The sequence below is a fragment of the Saccopteryx bilineata genome, chromosome 5 (assembly GCF_036850765.1).
Source record: "Saccopteryx bilineata isolate mSacBil1 chromosome 5, mSacBil1_pri_phased_curated, whole genome shotgun sequence".
NCBI classification, from domain to species: Eukaryota; Metazoa; Chordata; class Mammalia; order Chiroptera; family Emballonuridae; genus Saccopteryx; species Saccopteryx bilineata.
In genome coordinates, this window is record NC_089494.1 from 87,005,629 (window position 1) to 87,030,045 (window position 24,417).

Below are 24,417 nucleotides of genomic sequence, written 5' to 3' on the forward strand. Positions count from 1 at the left end.
GGTGGGGAGGCAGAGAGACAAACTCCCACATGTGCCTCAACCAGGATTCACCCAGCAAGCCTCCTCCTATGGGGTGATGCTCTGCCCATTGGGGCCCTTGCACTGTTGCTTGGCAACTGAGCTATTTTTGGTGCCTGAGGCAAAGCCATGGTGCCATCCTCAGCACCCAGACCAACTTGCTCAAATGGCTGTGGGAGGGGGAAGAGAGATAGAGAGAGGTGTGGGGGGATGGGGAGTGGTAAAGAAGCAGATGGTCACTTCTCCTACAGACCCTGGCTGGAAATTGAACCCAGGACTTCCACACGCCGGGCTGATGCTCTATTGCTGAGCCAACCAGTGAGGGTCCACTTTCTCAGTACATTGAGATTTTGCTTCCTAGCAATTACCATCAGTTTGGCTCAAATAAATTTATAAAAATTCTTTACAGGTTTGGATGTTTCTTATGTCAACAAACACGTGGACACGCGTGTGCGCTCACACACACACACAAGTTTCAACATTCCATTGTTAAGAAGTACAGCGAGAAACTGGTTCAAAATTAACCTAGAGTTAACCATTTGTGGCTTATATGATCAAGAAAGATGTAAAATGCAGCATTTCATGACAGTTACTCTGTTCCTAGTGAGGAGAGCTGGGGGACTCAATTAAGCAGGTGAGTTAAAGGAGTGTTTATCTCTGGCTTTCTGAGTTGGGTTTTGAGATCTCTGAAGTTGTAGTTCTGATTCCTAGTCAAGGATAGGAACCCCTCCTCCTTCCTTCCTAGTGTGGAGAAAAAAGCCGGCATAAGGATTAATGTCATTTTTATGTTTCTGGTCTTACAGTTTTGAACTTTGGAATTATGTTACCAGGGAGGCACCAGAGTTGCTAGTCAGCCCCACAATCTTAAGGCTGACAATGGCCCACAGGATGACAAGAGGGTCACACCACAAAGGAGGGGTCTACCTACATGCCCAGTTATTTTTCTTACATAGCATACCTTAGGCAACCAGTACTGTATGAAAACACTTAACCTCCAAAGATTCCTTCAAAACATTTTCCTGCCTCCAGATGACTCCAACCTAATTTCCTTAGTTTTCTGCTTCCTTTTTCATCAACCGGAAACCAAGTCATAAGTGTTGGCTTTCTGTTTGACAAGTTTGCTCTGATCACCTTTTCTTTTGTCTTTTCTTCTCATCAAGCAAGTGTTTCTTAATTTACTAGCAGTATGCTTGCTGTAGGGTCAATGCTAGACATGGCCCTTCCCCCTCCCTAGCCACATGGCACCCTGGTCAGGGATCCTGACCTCTGGCCATAAGACAAAGGGTTGCAAAACTGTAGCTAAGGTTTTAATAAGAACAATGGAACTGAGTCACCAGATATGTATCAAGAAGGGGAAATATAGAACGGAGCATACCTTGCCCCCTACCCCTTGCTTACCTGCTTGCTTACATGTAGACAAAAGGTTTTGCTTGAGTACCTGGCCAGGGTTCAGCTGTTTAAACCATGACCCCACTCAGTGGGGCATAGACTTCTACCTACCAGCTGCCATTGGTACTGCCTTGTAGGTAAGTAATAAAGGCTATGTATGTCCTCCTGTGGTTTCTTTGAGATCCCACAACAATACCAGATTTATTTATGGGTCTGGACCTCCTGTGTTACACTTACTGATGTATTTTGCACAATATCTGCCCATGTGATAATGGTGTTATCACAGCTTAGGCACTAAAACATAGCAGGTACATGACAAATGTTAGCTGTTATAGCATTAGTATTATTAATATTTTTATATCGGCTTTTCATACATTTCAAATGTCATTTTAAGGATAAAAAAATTCATATCTAGCCAATCTCTCTTTTTTTATTGTATTCATCGAATGTTATTTTTATCTGTAGGACATAATCTAAATGCAGGCACTTACCACTGAAAGCAGACCCAGTACAACATATATAATCTAGATTCATATAAATATAATTTTGGTATGTTTCTTTTAAAAGTTGATTTTCCTTTTGGGATTTAAATATGATTTAATAAATCCAGTGTTTTTTATTTGTTTGTTTGTTTTTTAAATCTGCTGATTGTATTAAGGAAGTTTATTTACATGGTCCCCATCACAGCCCAAATAAAAAGGTGTTTTCTAGGAACTAGTATCCTCAGTGGAGTTTCTGGGCTGAGCAGATGTTACCCAACACTAAACAATTCTACTGTGGTTTAATCCTCCAGGATTTGTTTTTATTGCTGTACTAGTCTAATTTTTCATTCAGACAATGGAATTGGTTTTCCATGCAAATCTCTTGGCTATCTCTCCTCTGCTTTATTTTTCAAGTTCGGTAATTCAGTCACATTATTTTCATTCACCTCTACTTGTTTTTGGTTTGTATGTTTAAGTTTAAAAACAAACAACCAACAACAAGAACGCTTTACTTCCTGATCCCTACAATAAAACACTACCTCTGATATTGATTTACAAAAGGTCTATTTGTGACAGTTTGGGGGTTATTTTCTTTCCACCTTTATTTTTAAGCTAGATGAAAATTTGTATTGAAATTCTCAAAATTATCAGGCAATTCAATCAGCTGCTGCTCTTCAGGTAAATAAATGTGTTTAGCAATTGTCAATTGTCTGGACTGGCATCATTACTTTCTCTCTCTCTCTCTCTCTCTCTCTCTCTCTCTCCCCCCTCTGGCAGCTACATGAGAGATGGGCAGATACTTCCCCCACCAGCAAAAGTACTGTCCCCATCAGTAAAATGAATCGGTGTAGACCAAGGCTTCACAATGCTGGCTGCAAATAAGAATTACCTGAGAAACTTGTAAAAGTGCTATCTTTTCATCAGCTATTATTGGTAACTAATAATGAAGGTTCCTAATTGTAGGCATGGTGATGGTTCAACCGGGCTATATGATGCCTAAGGCTGAGTGAGTACTTCTTTGCAGTCTCTCATTCTTTAGCTCACAAAGGCTAAAATAATTTCTTATAGTGTTCAACTGCCAGAATATTTAGAAAGTCTCATTTTTATCCAATCTTTTAAAGCAGCACCACTTGTGAGTCTTCATACTCTCATGTGACAAGATACTTGGTTTACTGACTTGACAAACCAACCTATCATGAGATTCTAAATAATAACAATAACAATAAAAATTTTAGGTAGATTTGATTAGCTAATGTTAAATGTTTGGTTTGAATGATAAATGGATACATATAAATACACATATAGATCAGTTTATATAAAACTAGTAAAAATCAATTTCAGAAATGTGACATGAGCAATATTTTACAAAAATGGAACAGAGAATGGGGTTGAAACACCAGCCTTTGGGTAGGAAGAGTGATTATATATTAGAAATAAGAATTCTGGGAACAACTAATTTTCCTTACGTTAGTAGAGCAATGATAATAAGAAAGACATTAAAATTATGATAGCCATCTAGTTAAAACAGAATTATAGTAATAAACTACTTTTGTGAACAGTTTGGCAAAACTCACTGGAGTCATTGGAAAAATGTTTTGTAAAAACATGTGCTGGCAGATGGTTGCCTAAATGATCATTATTCTTAAGATAAAACTAATATTGCTTTATATGGGAAAGCACAGGAAACTTAATGAATGTGAAGTGTCATGCTGTGATCAGTGAAAACACAGGAAATATGCACTTATGTAGCCTATTTCAGTTACTTTTTGTTGTAAGGTAAATCAGATTAGACCAAACCAATGGGGTACTCTGAAACCTCCAAGAATATTTTCTTTATTAACTGCTGAAATTATAGCCAATGCCAGGGAGGAAAATAAATACTGTTTTAACAGGAACAATTCATTTAGTACATAATAAACAAACAGATTATGAGTTTATTTGATGGAAGCCAGGTGCTGTATTTATAATTTGAGCTCAGCCTTGAAGTCATTTGTTAAGTGCCAGAGATCATTAGTAATTGCCACAACATTGCTATTTACCTCCATGTGTGAAACTTTGAATTAGGGACTGTAGCAATGCAAGGAATTTTAAAGTCATCACCCCTTCCTATTTGGGTCTAGTTAAAGACATAGGCTTTTACAGAAGATAAAGTAATGAAACAAACCCAAACAGCATGTCCTTAGTAGTGGGTAAATGATGATGGCAATGATGTTATCAAAATGTTGGGGACCTGCCTGTGATTTTTTCAGATCAGCTGGTCAGAGACAGCATGGTAGAGATTAGCTTTAAACTGAGCCAAGGAAGACAAGTAAAATAAGAACTGACTTGGAGAAGAAAAGATGACGTTAAGGCAGGCAAGACAGGAAGATCAACACTAAAAAAATGTAAGTTCTATTTTGGTAGACAGTTTGGCTCCTTTGCAGTTAACTATCCAGGAACAAAGCAATGCAACAGGGAACATAGGTAGTATCCAGATTTAGGGGATCAGTTGTAGACAAAGGAGCCATTGAGTAGGGTAGCATGCATCCTGAAAACTGTTGCCAAAGACACTCACCCTATCTTTTTGTCTTTCTGCAACTCTATACCCCCAAGTCTTTGACCCTATACATAGTCTTGTCCAACCTATGCATTTCTCCATGCTTCATACCTCTCGCTTCATGTCTATATGTGCCTTGAAACTAGCGGTCAGATTTCACTTTGCTGGACATTTTTCTGGGCAAACACAGAAGACCTGAAAATATGAGGTAAATTTTTGTCAAGAAGATTTCTCTGGGAACAGAATGTCAACTTAATGTCAAAGGTATTGTTGAAGATGCAATGACAAGAGATTTTACCATTTCTCCCCTAGTACTCCAAACCTTCTGTTCCCAACTTGAATTTTCAGTTTTTTTCCCCTGCAAGATGATATACAGCTCATCGAGTTTAGCTCTGGTTCCCCACTAACCATGCAAATTTTTAAATTTTGTGTGTGTGTATGTGTGTGTGTGTGTGTGTGTGTGTGTGTAACAGAGACAGAGAGAGGGACAGATAGGGACAAACAGACAGGAGGGGAGAGAGATGAGAAACATCAACTCTTTGTTGCAGCACCTTAATTGTTCATTGATTGCTTTCTCATACGTGCCCTGACAAGAGTGGGGGGGCTATAGCAGAGCAAGTGACCCCTTGCTTAAGCCAGTGACCTTGGGCTCAAGCCAGCGACCATGTGGTAATGTCTATGATCCCATGCTCAAGCCATGAATATCCCACATCCATGCTCAAGCTGGGGACCTCGGGGTTTCAAACCTGGGTACTCTGCGTTCCAGTCCAATAATCTATCCACTGCGCCACTGCCTGGTCAGGCTTAAATTTATTTTTAAATTACAGTGGACATACAATATTGTGTTAGTTTTAGTTGTATAACATAGTTACTAGACATTTATATTTTTATGAAGTGATCACAACAATAAGCCTAGTACTCACTTGGCACCATATATAGTTATTACAATGTTATTGATATATTCCCCATGGTGTACTTTACATCCCTGGGACTGTTTTTATAACTGGTGGTTTGTGCTCTGTAACCCCCATTTTTGCTCATCCTCCTACTCTCATTTTGGCAACTATCAGTTTGTTCTCTGCATCTATGACTTTGTTGCTGTTTTGTTTATTTATTTGTTTATTTTGATTTTTAGATTTCACCCATAAGTGAAATCATAAAGTATTTGACTTTCTTTGCCTGACTTATTTCACTTTTCATAATACCTTTTAAGTTCATTCTTTTTATCACAAATGACAATATTTCATTCTTCATTTATGCAAATTTATTGAGCACCTACACTATGCTGAGAACCATACCATGGGACCCAAAGAAGAACAAAACCAAAACAAGCTCCCATACGGATCTCACTTTGAGAAATTGACTCTAAAGAAACAGTCACCAGATCATATACAGTGTGCCCATAAAGTCATGGTGCACTTTTTTTTTTTTGTACTTTTTTGTATTTTTCTGAAGCTGGAAACGGGGAGAGACAGTCAGACAGACTCCCGCATGCGCCCGACCGGGATCCACCCGGCATGCCCACCAGGGGGCACGCTCTGCCCACCAGGGGGCGATGCTCTGCCCCTCTGGGGCGTCGCTCTGCAGTGACCAGAGCCACTCTAGCGCCTGGGGCAGAGGCCAAGGAGCCATCCCCAGCGCCCGGGCCATCTTTGCTCCAATGGAGCCTTGGCTGCAGGAGGGGAAGAGAGAGACAGAGAGGAAGGAGGGGGTGGGGGGTGGAGAAGCAAATGGGCGCTTCTCCTATGTGCCCTGGCTGGGAATCGAACCCTGGTCCCCCGTACGCCAGGCCGACGCTCTACCCCTGAGCCAACCGGCCAGGGCCATGGTGCACTTTTGACTGGTCACAGGAAAGCAACAAAAGATGATAGAAATGTGAAATCTGCACCAAATAAAAGGAAAACTCTCCTCTCCCAATTTCATACGTATTCAGTGCAGTTCGATGTGGGCTCACACACAGATTTTTTAGGGCTCCTTAGGTAGCTATCCTGTATAGCAGGGGTCCCCAAACTTTTTACACAGGGGGCCAGTTCACTGTCCCTCAGACTATTGGAGGGCCGGACTATAAAAAAAAAACTATGAACAAATCCCCATGCACACCGCACATATCTTATTTTAAAGTAAAAAACCAAAACGGGAACAAATACAATATTTAAAATAAAGAACAAGTAAATTTAAATCAACAAACTGACCAGTATTTCAATGGGAACTATGTTCCTCTCACTGACCACCAATGAAAGAGGTGCGCCTTCCGGAAGTGCTGCAAGGGCAGGATAAATGGCCTCAGGGGGCCGCATGTGGCCCGTGGGCCGTAGTTTGGGGACCCCTGCTGTATAGCCTCTGCAGACTCATCACTGACTGATGGCCTACCAGAACGGGGTTTCTCCACCAAACTGCCAGTTTCCTTCAACTGCTTATCCCACCGAGTAATGTTACTCCTATGTGGTGGTGCTTCATTATAAACGTGCCAATATTCACGTTGCACTTTGGTCATGGATTCAAATTTAGCGAGCCACAGAACACCCTGAACTTTCCTCTGTACCATCCACATCTCGACTGGTATGGCCGTGGACTGCTTCACTGTATACATGGTGTTATGTCATCATCTGCGCATGCACACATGCTGCCACATCATCCTACAGAAACTGGGAGGGTTTTCCTTTTATTTGGTGCAGATTTCACATTTCTATCGTCTTTTGTTGCTTTCCTGTGACCGGTCAAAAGTGCACTATGACTTTACAGATACATTGTATAAAAGTAGAATGCTCACCTACTACTGCTCAGTTTAACCAACCTCTTTATCTGCAAAAAACAGCCTAGGAAGCCAGCCTGCTGTAAGTCAAGGTGGTAATAAGCCTGACTGCTGTCTCTAATAATAGTTCAAGAACCTAAACTATAACTTCTGAAAAGACTGGTATAAAATGGCCAGCACTTGGCCAGTAACTGACAGCTTCCCTAATTCTTCTTATTTCAAACTTAGGACCAAGTAGAAAAAGCTAAAATGTAGCTTTAATTAATCACATAGGATATCCTGCTTCTATTTGGCCTACCTTCAGCTTCCACAAGCCAACAGCTTCCAATTAGGGCATATTCCTTTTTTCCACTGTAAAACTCTCCCACTCATCTGCTTGCCTTTGAGGCAAGTCTCTGCCAAAATGCAAGTAATCGTAGTTGACTCCATTGCTGTAGTCAGCTGTGAATATACAGATTTTGCCTCTCCCATTTGCTTGATCTAGTTTATTTTCACATTGTGATGCCAAAGAGTTGTTCTTGGCAGTTCAGACACCGTGGTAGAGATAGGCTGCAAATCTAAAAAACTGTAGAAGGCTCTAATAATACCAGTATTCTCTCACCCAGGTCTGGAGATGTCTGGTTCAAATTCCCAGCCAAGGAAGCTATAGGTAACTTGGTATTGTATGAACAACAGTCAGGTGTTCATTCAATAGGTGCAAAGCAGAAAAACAACTTTATTACTTTAGATTCTCTCTCCTTGGACCAGTTGTACTATGACAAAAGCCTCTAGAGATAAAGTGGTTTGGGCAAGTCTTATATTTTAGGGACTATAGGAAGGAACAATTACATATTTCCCCATGTATAAGATGCACTCTTTTTCAAAAAATTTGGGATCTAAAAACTGGGTGCGTCTTATACAGTGGTTATAGATTTTTTAACTTGCATTTCCCTTTTTCATGCTTGTCTTTGTGCTCATTGTTTTGCACTTATTACCAGTATTTACAGTAGGTTATGTTTTGCCACATTCTGCTCAGAAATGGCTCAGAAAAGATTTTTGTACAGTGCTGAATTCAAGTTAAAAGTGATCCAGTTTGTAGAAGTGAATGGAAATTGTGCTGCTGAACGTAAGTTTGGTCCTCCTCCAACCGGAGGTGGATTGAAGTCAGTTGAGGCCCCAGGCACAGAAGAAAATATTAAGCCCCTTACATTAGAAAAAAAGTGTAAAGTTGGGGTTTTTCAGGGCCCTTCAGAAGTCAGGGCCCAGGGCACCCGCTGTTAAACCTGTGTCTGCCACTAACTGAGAAATGAATCCAATACTGGTTATGGGAAGGAGAAACCCCACTGACAACGCTACGGCAGAAGAAAGCCATGGAAGCAAGCCAGCACGATGGCCTGATTTAGGGAGGGAGTGGAAGATATGGATTGAGGAGCAAAGGGCAGTTGGAATTCCTGTGTCCACAAAGATGGTGCAGCATGAGGCCAGAAGAATTGCTAATGAAAAAGAAGGTACTGATTTCAAAGGAGGACACAATTTTTGCTTCAGGTTCATGAAACAGAATGGACTAAGCATGCATACACGCACCAGACTTGCCCAAAAGATGCCTGAAAGCTGTGAGCAGAAGGTTCTTGGATTTCATTGTTTTGTCATTCAATGTCGGAAGACACATCAGTTTGAGTTGGGACAGACTGAAAACATGGACAAAGTCCCCCTTCAATTTGATGTCCCAAGTAACAGAACTGTTGATAAGAAGGGGATGAAAACTGTAACCAGGAAGACCAGTGGACATGAAAAGAGTCATTATATAGCTGTTGCAGCTTGTTGTGCCAACAGAATCAAGCTGCCTCCTATGCTGATTTTCAAACGCAAAACAATGCCAAAAAAAGACATTTCTCAAGGAGTGATTGTCCACATTCATGACAAGGGTTGGATGGATCAGGATGGGATGAAGATCTGGTTTGAGAAAGTTTGGAGAAGGAATACTCTTACACAAACCTGCCCTATTAGTGCTTGATCAGTTCAGGACACACATAACAAAAAACACAAAGAAGATTGCTGTAGAACAAAAAACAAAAACTTGCCATCATACCTGGAGGCTTGACATCGCAGCTCCAACCACTTGATGTCAGCGTTAACAAACCCTTCAAAGCTGCCATGAGAGATGAATGGAACCAATGGATGAAGTCTTCTGGGGACAATTTGACACCAGCAGGAGGAGTGAAGAAACCAACTGTAGGAGAAGTTTGTACGTGGGTGGAAAGATCCTGGGATTATATCAATACTAAGTCATTTAAGAAGTATGACATCTCAAATGCCATAGATGGAGCTGAGGATGAGGCAATATATAAAGATAGTGACTCATCATCAGACACAGATGAGGGCAAGCTAATGGATGGAAATTTTGACAGTGATGAGGAGTTGTATGAACTTTATGGTGAATAAAAACTTGAGTTCAATAACTTTATGTAATACTTTTTTTTTCAAATTTCAGGCCCCCAAATAAGGTGCATCTAAGACATGGAATCATCTTAAACATGGAGAAATATGGTAGAATAAAAGTTTGTTCTTTCATTCAGTTAAAATATCTACTCCTCACATCACAAGGGTGTGATGGAAACACAGGGAGGAAGGAGGGAGTGACTGTCTTCTTCCCTGTTTCTCCAACTAATAATTCCTCACTGGCTGCTCCTGGGTGGTCCAGGATTGGAGCAGGGGATGGAAGGACCTTGACCAGAGCTCTTGTAAGTTGTGGTAGGGGCCTTCTGCCCACAAAATATTGAAGTGTAGCAGAAAGGGCAATGGCCATGGCAGTGGCAACATTCCAAAGGACTCCAGAGTGCAGAATACACACTTGTCTGTGACCTTGGAACTCCTGCAGCTGAGCTAGTTCCATTCTGGTGATGGTGGAGAATTTGAAAGTTTAAGTTATCTTAAATTCAGGCAAAGGCCTTAAACCAAGGTAAGCAGATGTTTTCTGTAAAGGACCAAATAAAACTATATCAGGCTTTGTTGAGAGACCGGAAGAATGCAGGAAAAGGGGCCTGCAGGAATGACTGGCTCAGACAGTTAAAGATTATCCACATTTTAACTCTAACAGGAGATCTCTAACTGATCTCCTGAAGATGCTTACAGTACTTACAAGAGAAACAAGATCTGTAAATAGACAGGGCCAGGGGTCTGGAAACCCTTTTCCCCTTGCTGCACCCCCAAAACTCCCCTGCCCCACCCTGAGCCAAGAGGTGCACGTAGTACCTTAGACAAAGGAACCATGTGCCCCTTATATGAACACTGTAAAAGGTATATAAGATGTAAGAAATATAACTTTGAGGAGCTCATGCTTTAGTTCTACTAACTTCATGTGCTCCACCGGCTACTAATAAATTCTTTCTTCATTGAGTTGTCTGGGCACCTATTACCCTCTGTGTGCAGGCCATTTCTTGCTACATTGTAGATGATGTGGTCATTATTTAACATCACCACTGTGGCATGAAAACAGACATAATACACAAATTGTGTAAATAAGCAGAGAAGTTGTGACTGTGTTCCAATAAAACTTTATTTATGAAAATTAATATTTGAATTTTATATAGTTTTCATATATCATGAAAAGTATTCTTTTAAACATTTTTCAATCATTTGACCATGTAAAAATCATTCCTGTCTTGCTAGCCACACAAAAAATGGGCCAAATTCAGTTCACCAGCTATTATTTGGGGAATCATAGCCTGAAACCAACAGAAAGTCATTATTTATGGGACATCCCAATAAGGGTTGCAATGATATGGTTTTAGAACTAGATCTAGAGATAATCATTAGAGAGATCCAAGTATATTTTGTCAAAGAAAGTACAACAAATATTAGCTGTTACTCTGGAACTGGAAAGAATGAGAGTTTCCAATCCAGTAGCCAGGTCAAATCAGGGAGGGGCGTTTATGTGGAGTTCAATTTAAGGTGAGGAAGAGACTCCCTGCAGTGGCGTTGCTATGCATATAGCAAGTCAGCAGTTGGGGGTAGAGGGCCAGGTCCTGGATGATGAATAGGATGTTGCTAGAGCTCCCAATTATGAGCTGCAATTCAGGTTTGGGCCCAAGTCCTATACAGCAATTAATCAGAACAAAGTCTTCTCGCAAGAAGTTATTCTTATAGCCTGTGCCAAAAATTACAGAAATAGGGTCTGGAGACAGTGAGTAGTGTCTAAGACAAGCTCTGATACCAGGCTACCTGGGTACCAAGGTCATCAGTGGCACTTTCCAGCTTAGTGACTTTGGGCATGTTGCTGAGGAATAATGAGTAGCACTCCCCAGCTCAGTGTTGTTGAGGATATCATTGCTGTGAGAATCAGGACCATCTACACAGTTTGCTACATTAAATAGATTTTATGATTCCATTGTTTTCATCAAAATATCTTGCTTGGAAGATACAAGTTGCAAATAGCTTTATTATTTATTCCAAGAACTTCCTCAAAGACCAAATAACTCTTCAATAGAAAGCATTAAATGATAGTTTTACATTCCATGACTCTTGAACACTTTGTCTCTAAATCCTTTCTTTGCTCTTCCCCATAATTCTAAATTATTACATTATGGTCTCTACTTGACTCTAATTAAGGCCCTTGTATTGATAGACTAACCTTAAACTAAGCTTCAACATTTCAATAATCCCAACATTGCCCTTGTCTCTTTGAGGTAATACTCAGGCTCTGTCAAAGCAATGCTTTCCCTTTATCAGTAAGAAACTCAATGTTGTCTTATACAAAGAGTGTTTTGATGATACATCTGGGAGTCAGCATCTATAAAGCTGTCAGATCCACGCTGGTCCCATCATAAGTACTTCTGAAGTTTTATATCTATCTATATCTATATCATCCATGTCTATATATATCTATCTCTATAGCTATATCTATATCTATCTATACCTATCATCTATATCTATATCATCTATCTATATCTATATATCTAATCTATCTGTATCTGTATCTATGTCTACCAACTTATCCATCTATCTATCTATCCCATAGCATTATTCACAACAACCAAGAGGTAGAAGCAACTTAAATGTCCATTGATGAATAAATGGACATACAAAATGCTATACATAATGGTATATTCATCCAATGGAATATTATTCAGCCTTAAAAAGGAAAAAAATATTTTGCCACATAGACAAACCTTAAAGACATTGTGCTAAGTGAAGTGAGCCAGTCACTAAAGAACAAATATTATATGATTCCATTTATATGAAGAACCTAGAGTAGTTAAATTTTAAAGACAGTAGAATGGTGGTGGCCAGGTGCTGAGTGGGGGTGGGGTAGATGGGGATTTAGTGCTTAATGGGTATGGCATTTCTCTTTGGGGACATGAAAAAGTCCGAGATGAATAGATGGTTGCACAACAATGTGAATGTCCTTAATGTAATTGAATTGTATGCTTAAAATAAGCTAAGGTGATAAATTTTATGATATATACATATGTGTCAAAGAACTTGATAATATTTCACTGTGGCCTTCACCTGTTCAGTCCTTTGCCCCTAGCTGTTTCTCTATACTCTTCTTGATAAAATTCAGATTTCTCTAATAAGTGGCTGCTGACCTTTAAGTATGAATCCATCCTCAAAACTAGCTGCACTCTGGCCAATACCTTTCCTGCTAAAACCCACAAAATATTCTGCCTTCCTGAATCACATTGGAACAAGCTCCTTTGAAATCATCTAGTTCCAGGTATTTTCTACTAACAGCTGATTGATTCTCTTTCATGTGTGTGTATGTGTGTGTGTGTGTATGTGTGTACACACACGTGCGCACGCAGACACACGCGTGCGTATGAATAAGTGACAAGAGACAGAGACATAGGGAGACAGATAGAGAGACAGAAAAAATAGAAACAGAGAGCATCAGTGAGCTTAGAGTTCTGCAATCTCAGTACTTCCTGGGCTCCCAGGCTTTCCTTGGATGTCAGTCCTTGGTCAAGTTAGGTGATGGAGATTGGGAGTTCTTTTAAGAAGCCAGCAATGGCATCTGGACCATTCAACCTTAGGGATTAAAACTGAGTTCCACTGACATGTATCCAGGGGTCAAAATATATTAACTGTAGTCTGTCTAAACAGACCGAATCAGAGAGTAGGATGGCTCCGAGGCCACAGAGACCCTTGCAGCTGGAAGGAACAGAAACGCAGAAGCAAAGCGCTTCTAGTGCTTGCGGTGAAGTTTGAGGGCAGGCTTGGCAAGGAGTCAGGGAAGAGCTCTCAGCACTGGTCGTGAGGAAGTTCATTGGTGTCTACAGGAGTGTGTAAAGCCCAGCAGAAACCGAGTGCAGTGAACTACCAAGAGGTCTTGAGACATGATATTGGTGGACAGACTCTGAGACAGTGGTTGGTAGTACCTGAGGATGAATCAGAGTTGCCCAGACTTTTGGATGCTGAGGCTCCCACAGGAGGATTTTAAAAGCTGTCTGGGACAGAGGACTAGTTACGCTCCTAACTTGGAGGTAAGCACAAGACCTGCATTGGATCCTTCAGAGCTGTGATGGTTAATTGTAATTGTCAACTTGGCTGGCTGGTCTAACGGTTGCCAGATAACTGATAAAACATTATTTCTGGGCATGTCTATGAGGGTATTTTTGGAAGAGATTGGCATTCAAATTGGTGAATGAGTAAAACGATACTCCTCACTTAGGCAGTTGGCCATAGTTTAATATGCTTGAGCGGAACAAAAGGCAAAGGAAGGGCAGATCCTGCTTTCTCTGCTTGAGCTGGAATTTCCATCTCCTGCTTTCGGACATTGGTGCCTTTGGACTTAGACTGGGATGCTCCTCCTTTGCTCAGATCTTTGGGTTTGCACTGGAACTGCCCCGCCGGCTTCCCTGGGCCTGCAGTTTGCAGATGGCCGGGCATGGGCCTTCTCATTCTCCATGATTGTATGAGCCAATCACTCATAACATATCTCTTTTTGCATTTATTTATATATACTTTTGGTTCTGTTTCTCTAGAGAACCCTAGCTAATATAAGGGCAAAAGCACTGGACAGAAGCTTTGCCTTTATAGCTTTGTCTTAAAACAGTAACCAATCAGGTCATAGAGAAAATGTTAACTTAGATTCGGCACAGGCAATGAAATAAAAATAAGTAAAGAAACAGGGAATGGTGTGCCTCTTTATCAGTACAACAAGATTTATAGTAGAGATATTTAAAGAAAAAAGCTTTGGTGTCTAAAGCAGAAATCTTTGATTATCTAAAAATTTATCTAAGGGATGGATTAGTAATAAATCAGTAGTAACAGGTGAGTGAGGTATAAAGAATTATGTAAGGCTAACCCACCTTAAATATATGAAAAACATAAAAAATAAACACAATGCTATCACAAGTCTCTTTCATTGCAATCCAGAGTTCTGAATGAATTAACAACCTGGAGAAGCAGTGTTCTCCCAGTGAGCATCAGTTGGACACAGTGCTGTTTGCTCTTATCTTCAATTGTAGAAAGATACCCAAACAGATGGCTGAATCTTTTATTGGTACAGAGGCTAGCATTCATTATCTTATTGAGAATGGGGTGGAAAAAAAAACCTTTTTGGTATTCATGTACTACTTTTTATGGTCCAAAGAAACAGTCGCTTAATGGCTACAGAAGGCAAATTAATAATAATGGACCAGACTCTCATCCATGCAGTCAAATAGATGTTATTCTCTATTGAGTTATGTGGCATAAGAATCTCACTTAATAACAGTAATAAATAATGGAGTAATTTCCATGCCAGCTGCTAACGATTTTTTTTTTTTTTTTTTTTGCTTCTAACCAGGGTTTTATATCATTGTATTCCTACCTCCAGGAAACAATGACATTCTCAGACCTATTTTAAATGTCTGCACATTTTGCTTTTTATTGCTACAGTTTTTATGGGTTGTCTCAGAGCCCAGGGTTGAATTTTCAGGTCCCTAAGAGGGAAATGTGATCAACACAGTATTGTTAAGAGAACTTGATGTGACTGTTATGGATGGGAGTTCAGTATTTCTCTCCCAAGGATTTCTTTTCCAAAGATTTGGGGGACTTTAAATACAAGCCTTTCTCAAGGTGATTTGTATGATATTTGGGGAAGGATATGTTCTTTGCTAATAATGATTATTTGGTATTCATTTGGATCTATCTTTGGTGGTATGGTGGTGTCTGTATATGTATGTTTAATTTTGGAGCTATCTCAAGAAGAATAGAGAGTCTATGTAAAGAAGCAGTCTATGTGTGGACTTATAAATATTTTAATTTTTTCCTCAGGTTCCTCTCCTGTGTTATCTTTGGTGATCATTGTGCTACATTTGTTTTACCATCCCTCTAGTGTTCTAGATATGAATGTGCTTTAACCCCACCATCTTGATATTTATAGATACTTGCTTTCTACTTCTGTTTTAAGATGTCATTGTTTGAAAACTACTTGGGTTGGTTGTATACCTGTTTTTTTCTTTTGCTATATTGTTAACCCCTTTTATCCTCTTTTTTACTTCACAAGGTAAATTATTATTCCCAATTGATACAGGTAGAAACATAAACATAGGGATGTGTACGTGTCCAAGGTTGAAGAACTGGTAGGTGCAGAGCCAAGATTGGCACCCAGAAAGTCTAGTTCCAGAACCCATGATCATAACCAGACTCTACTGCTTCTCTTGCAAACAGCTAGCACAGTACCTTAGATACGGTTTGTTGAATGAATCACTGAGCTCACAAAGGTGATGTAAAAGCATAACATGGTATTACTATGAACAAAGACTGTTTCCCAGGAACTGGGGTAGGTGTGTTTCAGGATACTCTTCCAGTTTCTACATCTCTACTCTTGATCTCTGGATCTCCCTAAGAAGAAGAGGGACAACCCAAATGTGCTTGTAAAAATCCCCAACATAGCACCCCCAGGCTCAAACCAACCCAAGCAGCTCCCTTGTAGGTAACTTCTGTGGGTCTCCCTTGGCAATGAGATTGTTCTTGTTCATCTACATAGAGTAAGAACACCTACCATGTTCTTAATATTTTCAAGAGAAGGGGAAATAACATGAAATCAGATACTTCTCTTATAGAAAACGATCCATTTTGCTTAAAAGGACATTTATTATACTACTTTGTTTCTATATCTTCACAGTCTCATTCTAAGACTCAATGATTTTGAAATTACAAAAGAACACATGTGTAGTTTGGGGAACCATGTCAGCCCAACAAATTTAAAAAGCAAATAAAAAAAAAGAGCAATTGAAAAAATATTCTGTTACATTCCTCCAGAATGTCTTCCCAGTGGCAATACATATGGAGAGTAAGAGACTAATTTTGTATCAGAAAGATGCTCTTTAATTTCTCTAAATGGCATTTTTCTTTTTTTTTTATGTTTAAATTCTTTTTTTTTTTTTAATAAATTTTTATTAATGGTAATGGGATGACATTAATAAATCAGGGTACATATATTCAAAGAAAACATGTCTAGGTTATTTTGTCATCAAATTATGTTGCAAACCCCTCGCCCAAAGTCAGATTGTCCTCCGTCACCCTCTATCTAGTTCTCTGTGCCCCTCCCCCTCCCCCTAACTCTCTCCCTCCCTCCCTCCCTCCCTCCCTCCCATGTCCTCCCTCCCCCCCCCCACCCTTGGTAACCACCACACTCTTGTCCATGTCTCTTAGTCTCATTTTTATGTTCCACCAATGTATGGAATCATGTAGTTCTTGTTTTTTTCTGATTTGCTTATTTCACTCCTTATAATGTTATCAAGATCCCACCATTTTGCTGTAAATGATCTGATGTCATCATTTCTTATGGCTGAGTAGTATTCCATAGTGTATATGTGCCACATCTTCTTTATCCAGTCTTCTATTGAAGGGCTTTTTGGTTGTTTCCATGTCTTGGCCACTGTGAACAGTGCTGCAATGAACATGGGGCTACATGTGTCTTCACGTATCAATGTTTCTGAGGTTTTGGGGTATATACCCAGTAGAGGGATTGCTGGGTCATAAGGTAGTTCTATTTGCAGTTTTTTGAGGAACCACCATACTTTCCTCCATAATGGTTGTACTACTTTACAGTCCCACCAACAGTGAATGAGGGTTCCTTTTTCTCCACAGCCTCTCCAACATTTGCTATTACCAGTCTTGTTGATAATAGCTAATCTAACAGGAGTGAGGTGGTATCTCATTGTAGTTTTGATTTGCATTTCTCTAATAACTAATGAAGCTGAGCATCTTTTCATATATCTGTTGGCCATTTGTATCTCTTCCTGGGAGAAGTGTCTGTTCATGTCCTCTTCCCATTTTTTTATGGGATTGTTTGTTTGTTTGTTGTTGAGTTTTATGAGTTCTTTGTAAATTTTGGATATTAGGCCCTTATCTGAGCTGTCGTTTGAAAATATCAGTTCCCATATAGTTGGCTGTCTGTTTATTTTGATATCAGTTTCTCTTGCTGAGCAAAAACTTTTAATTCTGATGTAGTCCCATTCATTTATCTTTGCCTTCACTTCTCTTGCCATTGGAGTCAAGTTCATAAAATGTTCTTTAAAACCCAGGTCCATGATTTTAGTACCTATGTCTTCTTCTATGTACTTTATTGTTTCAGGTCTTATATTTAGGTCTTTGATCCATTTTGAATTAATTTTAGTACACGGGGACAGGCTGTAGTCGAGTTTCATTCTTTTGCATGTGGCTTTCCAGTTTTCCCAACACCATTTGTTGAAGAGGCTTTCTTTTCTCCATTGTGTGTTGCTGGCCCCTTTATCAAAGATTATTTGACCATATATATGTGGTTTTATTTCTGGGCTTTCTATTCTGTTCCATTGGTCTGAGTGTCTATTTTTTTGCCAATACCATGCTGTTTTGATTATCGTGGCCCTATAATATAGTTTAAAGTCAGGTATTGTAATGCCCCCAGCTTCATTCTTTTTCCTTAGGATTGTTTTGGCTATTCGGGGATTTTTATAGTTCCATATAAATCTGATGATTTTTTGTTCCATTTCTTTAAAAATTCTCATAGGGATTTTGATGGGAATTGCATTAAATTTGTATATTGCTTTGGGTAATATGGCCATTTTGATTATATTTATTCTTCCTATCCAAGAACAAGGAATATTTTTCCATCTCATTGTATCTTTTTCGATTTCCCTTAACAATGCTTTGTAATTTTCATTATATAGATCCTTTACGTTCTTTGTTATGTTTATTCCTAGGTATTTTATTTTTTTTGTTGCAATCATGAAGGGGATTATTTTTTTGAGTTCGTTTTCTAATATTTCATTGTTGGCATATAGAAAGGCTATGGACTTTTGTATGTTAATTTTGTATCCTGCGACCTTACTGTATTGGTTTATTGTTTCTAATAATCTTTTTGTGGAGTCCTTCGGGTTTTCGATGTATAGGATCATATCATCAGCAAAAAGTGATAGCTTTACTTCTTCTTTTCCGATATGGATGCCTTTTATTTCTTTGTCTTGTCTGATTGCTCTGGCCAGAACTTCTAGCACCACGTTGAATAAGAGTGGAGAGAGTGGACAACCCTGTCTTGTTCCTGATTTAAGGTAGAAAGTCCTCAGTTTTATGCCGTTTAATAGGATGTTGGCTGATGGTTTATCATATATGGCCTTTATCATGTTGAGATATTTTCCTTCTATACCCATTTTGTTGAGAGTCTTAAACATAAAATTGTGTTGTATTTTATCAAAAGCCTTTTCTGCATCTATTGATAAGATCATGTGGTTTTTGTTCTTTGTTTTGTTGATATGGTGTATTACGTTAACCGTTTTGCGTATGTTGAACCACCCTTGAGATTCTGGGATGAATCCCACTTGATCATGATGTATTATTTTTTTAATATGTTGTTGTATTCGGTTTGCCAGTATTTTGTTTAGTATTTTAGCATCTGTATTCATTAGAGATATTGGTCTGTAGTTTTCTTTCTTTGTGCCATCCTTGCCAGGTTTTGGTATGAGGGTTATGTTGGCCTCATAAAATGTGTTTGGAAGTATTGCTTCTTCTTCAATTTTTTGGAAGACTTTGAGTAGAATAGGAACCAAGTCTTCTTTGAATGTTTGATAGAATTCACTAGTATAACCGTCTGGGCCTGGACTTTTATTTTTGGGGAGATTTTTAATAGTTTTTTCTATTTCCTCCCTGCTGATTGGTCTGTTTAGGCTTTCTGCTTCTTCATGACTCAGTCTAGGAAGGTTGTATTGTTCTGGGAATTTATCCATTTCTTCTAGGTTGTTTTATTTGGTGGCATATAATTTTTCATAGTATTCTACAATAATTCTTTGTATATCTATGATGTCTGTGGTGATCTCTTCTCTTTCATTTTGGATTTTATTTATTTGAGTCCTGTGTCTTTTTTCCTTGGTGAGTCTTGCCAAGGGTTTGTCAATTTTGTTGATCTTTTCAAAGAACCAGCTCCTTGTTTTATTGATTTTTTCTATAGTTTTTCTGTTCTCTATTTCATTTATTTCTGCTCTGATTTTTATTATCTCCTTTCTTCGGCTGGTTTTGGGTTGTCTTTGTTCTTCTTTTTCTAGTTCCTTAAGGTGTGAAGTTAAGTGGTTTACTTCGGCTTTCTCTTGTTTGTTCATATAGGCCTGAAGTGATATGAACTTTCTTCTTATTACTGCTTTTGCTGCATCCCAGAGATTCTGATATGTCGTATTGTCATTTTCATTTGTCTGTATATATCTTTTGATCTCTGCGCTTATTTCTTCTTTGACCCATTCATTTTTTAGAAGTATGTTGTTTAGTTTCCACATTTTTGTGGGTTTTTCCCCCTCTTTTTTGCAGTTGAATTCTAGTTTCAAGGCTTTATGATCAGAAAATATGCTTGGTACAATTTCAATTTTTCTAAATTTGCTGATATTGTCTTTGTGGCCCAACATATGGTCAATTCTTGAGAATGTTCCATGTACACTAGAGAAAAATGTATACTCTGTCGCTTTGGGATGAAGTGTCCTGTAGATGTCTATCATATCCAGGTGTTCTAGTATTTCGTTTAAGGCCACTATATCTTTATTGATTCTCTGTTTGGATGACCGATCTAGAGCCGTCAGCGGTGTATTGAGGTCTCCAAGTATGATTGTATTTTTGTTAGTTTTTGTTTTAAGGTCAATAAGTAGCTGTCTTATATATTTTGGTGCTCCTTGGTTTGGTGCATATATATTAAGGATTGTTATGTCTTCTTGATTCAACTTCCCCTTAATCATTATGAAATGACCATTTTTGTCTCTGAGTACTTTTTCTGTCTTGTAGTCAGCATTATTAGATATGAGTATTGCTACACCTGCTTTTTTTTGGGTGTTGTTTGCTTGGAGTATTGTTTTCCAGCCTTTCACTTTGAATTTGTTTTTATCCTTGTTGCTTAGATGTGTTTCTTGTAGGCAGCATATAGTTGGATTTTCTTTTTTAATCCATTCTGCTACTCTGTGTCTTTTTATTGGTAAGTTTAATCCATTTACATTTAGTGTAATTATTGACACTTGTGGGTTCTCTACTGCCATTTTATAAATTGCTTTCTGTTAGTTTTGTATCTAGTTTGATTCTTCTCTTTGGTTTTTCTATCATTTGTTTTTGTTTGTTTGTGTTCCATACTTCTTTCCTCTGTTGCTACCTTTTTTAAGTCAAGTGTTTTTGTGGTGGTTTTTTTAAGGGTGGTTACCATTAAGTAATGAAAAGGGTACCTACCATATTCATTGTAGTACCCTATCTTATAAGTATTTCTGCACTTCATCATCCTTTGCTACTGTTAATCTCCATCCTCTCCCCCCTTTTTTTCCTTTGTTGTCACAGTTTAAGTTTGGTTTTATTGTGTTCTTGGTGGAGCTGTTACTTGTGGTGTTGTTTTCTTTTGTTCTTTGAATCTGGTTGGAAAACTCCCCTTAGTATTTCCTGGAGTGGGGGCTTTCTGTTGATAAATTCTCTCATCTTTTCTGTATTTGTGAATGTTTTTATATCTCCTTCATACTTGAAGGATAGCTTTGATGGATATAGTATTCTTGGCTGAAAGTTCCTCTCTTTCAGGGCTTTAAATGTTGGGGTCCACTCTCTTCTAGCTTGTAGAGTTTCTGTTGAGAAATCTGATGATAATCTAATAGGCCTTCCTTTATATGTTGTACTCTTCTTTTCCCTGGCTGCCTTGAGAATTTTTTTTTTGTCATTGGTTTGTGTCATCTTTATTATGATGTGCCTTGGAGTGGGTTTGTTGGGGTTAAGAAAACTTGGTGTTCTGTTTGCTTCTTGAATTTGAGGCTTTAGTTCCTTCTACAGGCTTGGGAAGTTATCGTCTATTATTTGTTTGAGTATATTCTCCATTCCATTTTCTTTCTCTTCTCCCTCTGATATACCTATTATTCTTATGTTATTCTTTCTGATGGAGTCAGACAATTCCTGTAGGGCTTTCTCATTTTTTATTATTTTTGAGTCTCTTTCTTCTTCTCTCTGTTGTGCCTCAAGTTGTTTGTCTTCTATTTCACTAATCCTATCTTCAATCTGGGCTGTTCTGTTAGCTAAGCTTGTTACCTCGTTTTTCAGCTCGTGAATTGAGTTTTTCATTTCTGTTTGATTTGTTTTTATAGTTTCAATTTCCTTGGTAATATATTCTTTGTGTTCATTGAGTTGTTTTCTGATCTCCCTATATTGCCTTTCTGTGTTTTCTTGTATATCTCTGAGTATTTTTAAGATTTCTATTTTAAATTCTCTGTCATTTAGCTCCAAGGCTTCCAATATGTTAAGTCTTTTCTCCATAGATTTTTCCACATCTATTTGTGTTACCTCTCTTTCTTTCGTATCCATAATATTCGATTTCCTCTTTCTTATCGGCATCTGAGGGTGGTCTTATTGATAGCACGCAGGCGCACTCCCTCGCAGCTTGAATGAGCGTCGCTGCTGCGGTAGCTTCCTCCACACCCTCGTCTCTCAGATTCAAGTGATAACAGTACTTTTGCTTTCAGTTTGTGTGGAACTCCGGAATGCTCCGAGGATAAATTTTTCTGTTTCTAGTTGATAAATTTGTTGTGATTTAGGGGAGAGCTGTCGGACGCGTTTCTCACGGCGCCATTTCCGTGACATCCTAAATGGCATTTTTCTAAACAAACTGCTGAACCTTCAGAAATAAAACCTATGATGTCTAGCACAGGTTGTACAGAATACACATAAAAGAGATGCCAGTACTCACTGTCAGAAGGCTTGTGATATGCCCTGGCTTACAGAAACATGTACTTGTGAGCTCTACTGAAGAAGAGTTAGAAAATATTTAAGCTCTTTTATTTCCATCCCCACTCATGGTAAATAAATAAACTTTTGTAAGTAAATAAATGTCATACATCTGAGATGGATTCCTATGGCAGTTGTTAAAATTAAAAAAATTAAATCAGAAGTACAATAATTGTACTCAAATAATTGCTATGAGGGTTCTCATAATTATTTCTTAAATATTCTAAAATAATGACTATTTTGGGGGTAAGAAAGTGCTGTATTCCAGGGATTTCTTAAAAGAAAGCTTAATGTTTAAGTGTAAATTTTCTTGTGTATTCCTCTGTAATTTAGGCCATCTCATCATTAATCCCGAATTCCCCAATGAGTCAGAAACACACAGCTTCATCACGACGGTGTTTTCTGGTTATTTGTGTTGAGTATATGTGGGTGTGTGTATGGTGAAGCTAATCTGAAGAAAATAACCACAAAACTCCATAAAAAGAAGAAAGCCTTGTAATGGAGACAAAAACACACCAATTTAAGATAGAAATCTGAACCAGACACAGCAGAATAATAGTAAATAAAACTCCATACACTTTAAAATAATGATTGAGTAGTATATTGAATTATCTACTAAATGTGAGATGGAATTTTGAGTCAATCTTACTTAGATTTTAAGGGTTAGCATGACCTCAGGTGGCATGGGAGATAAAAGTAAATCGGCTATGTTTATTAAGCACCTCCGATGTGCCAGATAGTTTTCTAGGTCCTCAAGGTATGTCAATGAACAAAACCCTGGTATGTGACACATGTCAAACTCTTACCATAGCATGGTTAAGGACCATGTCAGGAGCTTATAAACATCATTGAATTTAACCTTCACCTCTTAGCAAAGATAATAGATCCAGAGATTAACTGACTTGCCAAAGGCTGGTGATTGGCACTATAGAGATTGTACTCTCAAGATCTTCACTGAATAATATAGTCTAGCTCTTGGTTTGAGATAAGGAAAATATTGACCCCATTTTATTGATGAGCCAACTTGGCCCAGAGAGATTACATAACTTGTCTAAAATACGTTCATGTTAAGTGGTAAATGGTGACTTTACACTGTTTCATACTGCCTTTACACCTGCAAAACTAGATATGAAATGCAATTTGTATGTATTTAAAGTTCCGTAAAATATCATTTCATTGTTTAAATTGTGGAAATAGAATACGAGTTGTCTTCATGAGATGGAGATACAGTACGTTGTAACAAATGTATAATTGTCATAATTTTAAAAAATGAGTATTGAATAGTTATACTTGAACCTCTATTTTCAAGATAGGGCTGAGAGTTTTCAAAATATACTACTTCACTTGAATAAGGTATTTAGTTATTACTATTAATCTTCTTAGAACTATTTGTTTTTTTCAAAATCAAAATACTATTTGAGTTGTTTGTAGTATATAGCACATGAGGAAATAGCTAGACAAACCAAGTGAATAAGTTAGTAAGGTGTCAGTAACATGCTAAATTATTAGGATGAATGAGAGAATTTTAAAATAATCACAATATGAAAAATTCACATAATTCTTTTTAAGTGGTTCATAATTTCCTTGTCCATATTAATTCTCCCATTCCTGAAAGTTAATAGAAAACAGAAACAATGTGAGTGTGTGTTTGTGTGTGTGTGTGTGTGTGTGTGTGTAGGTACAGGATATTACATTTGTGATCCATGGATTGGCTATTTTATTCAGTTTATTTGGAATTCGGGAAAGCAGGAAACATATTTAACTCTTAAGTATCATGGGAATAGGTCACATAACACAGTCAGGAACCTCTCATAACAAATTAAATATAGCCAGGTGTGAGGGAAAATAAATTCCATATGTTTAAAAATTATTTGAGCAGATAGAATTTCACTGGAAAATACAAGTGGAACCTGGAGGCCCTTTCATCAAAACATGTAACATGTCTGATGGGCATTGCTTATCTCTCAGAACAGGGTAAAATTACCACCATGGGTACTTATTCAAAGTACCTTGTTCAAACTAGACCTATGACTTTACTTGCTCAAAGTAGGCTTCTCTTTCTTCATAGGTTA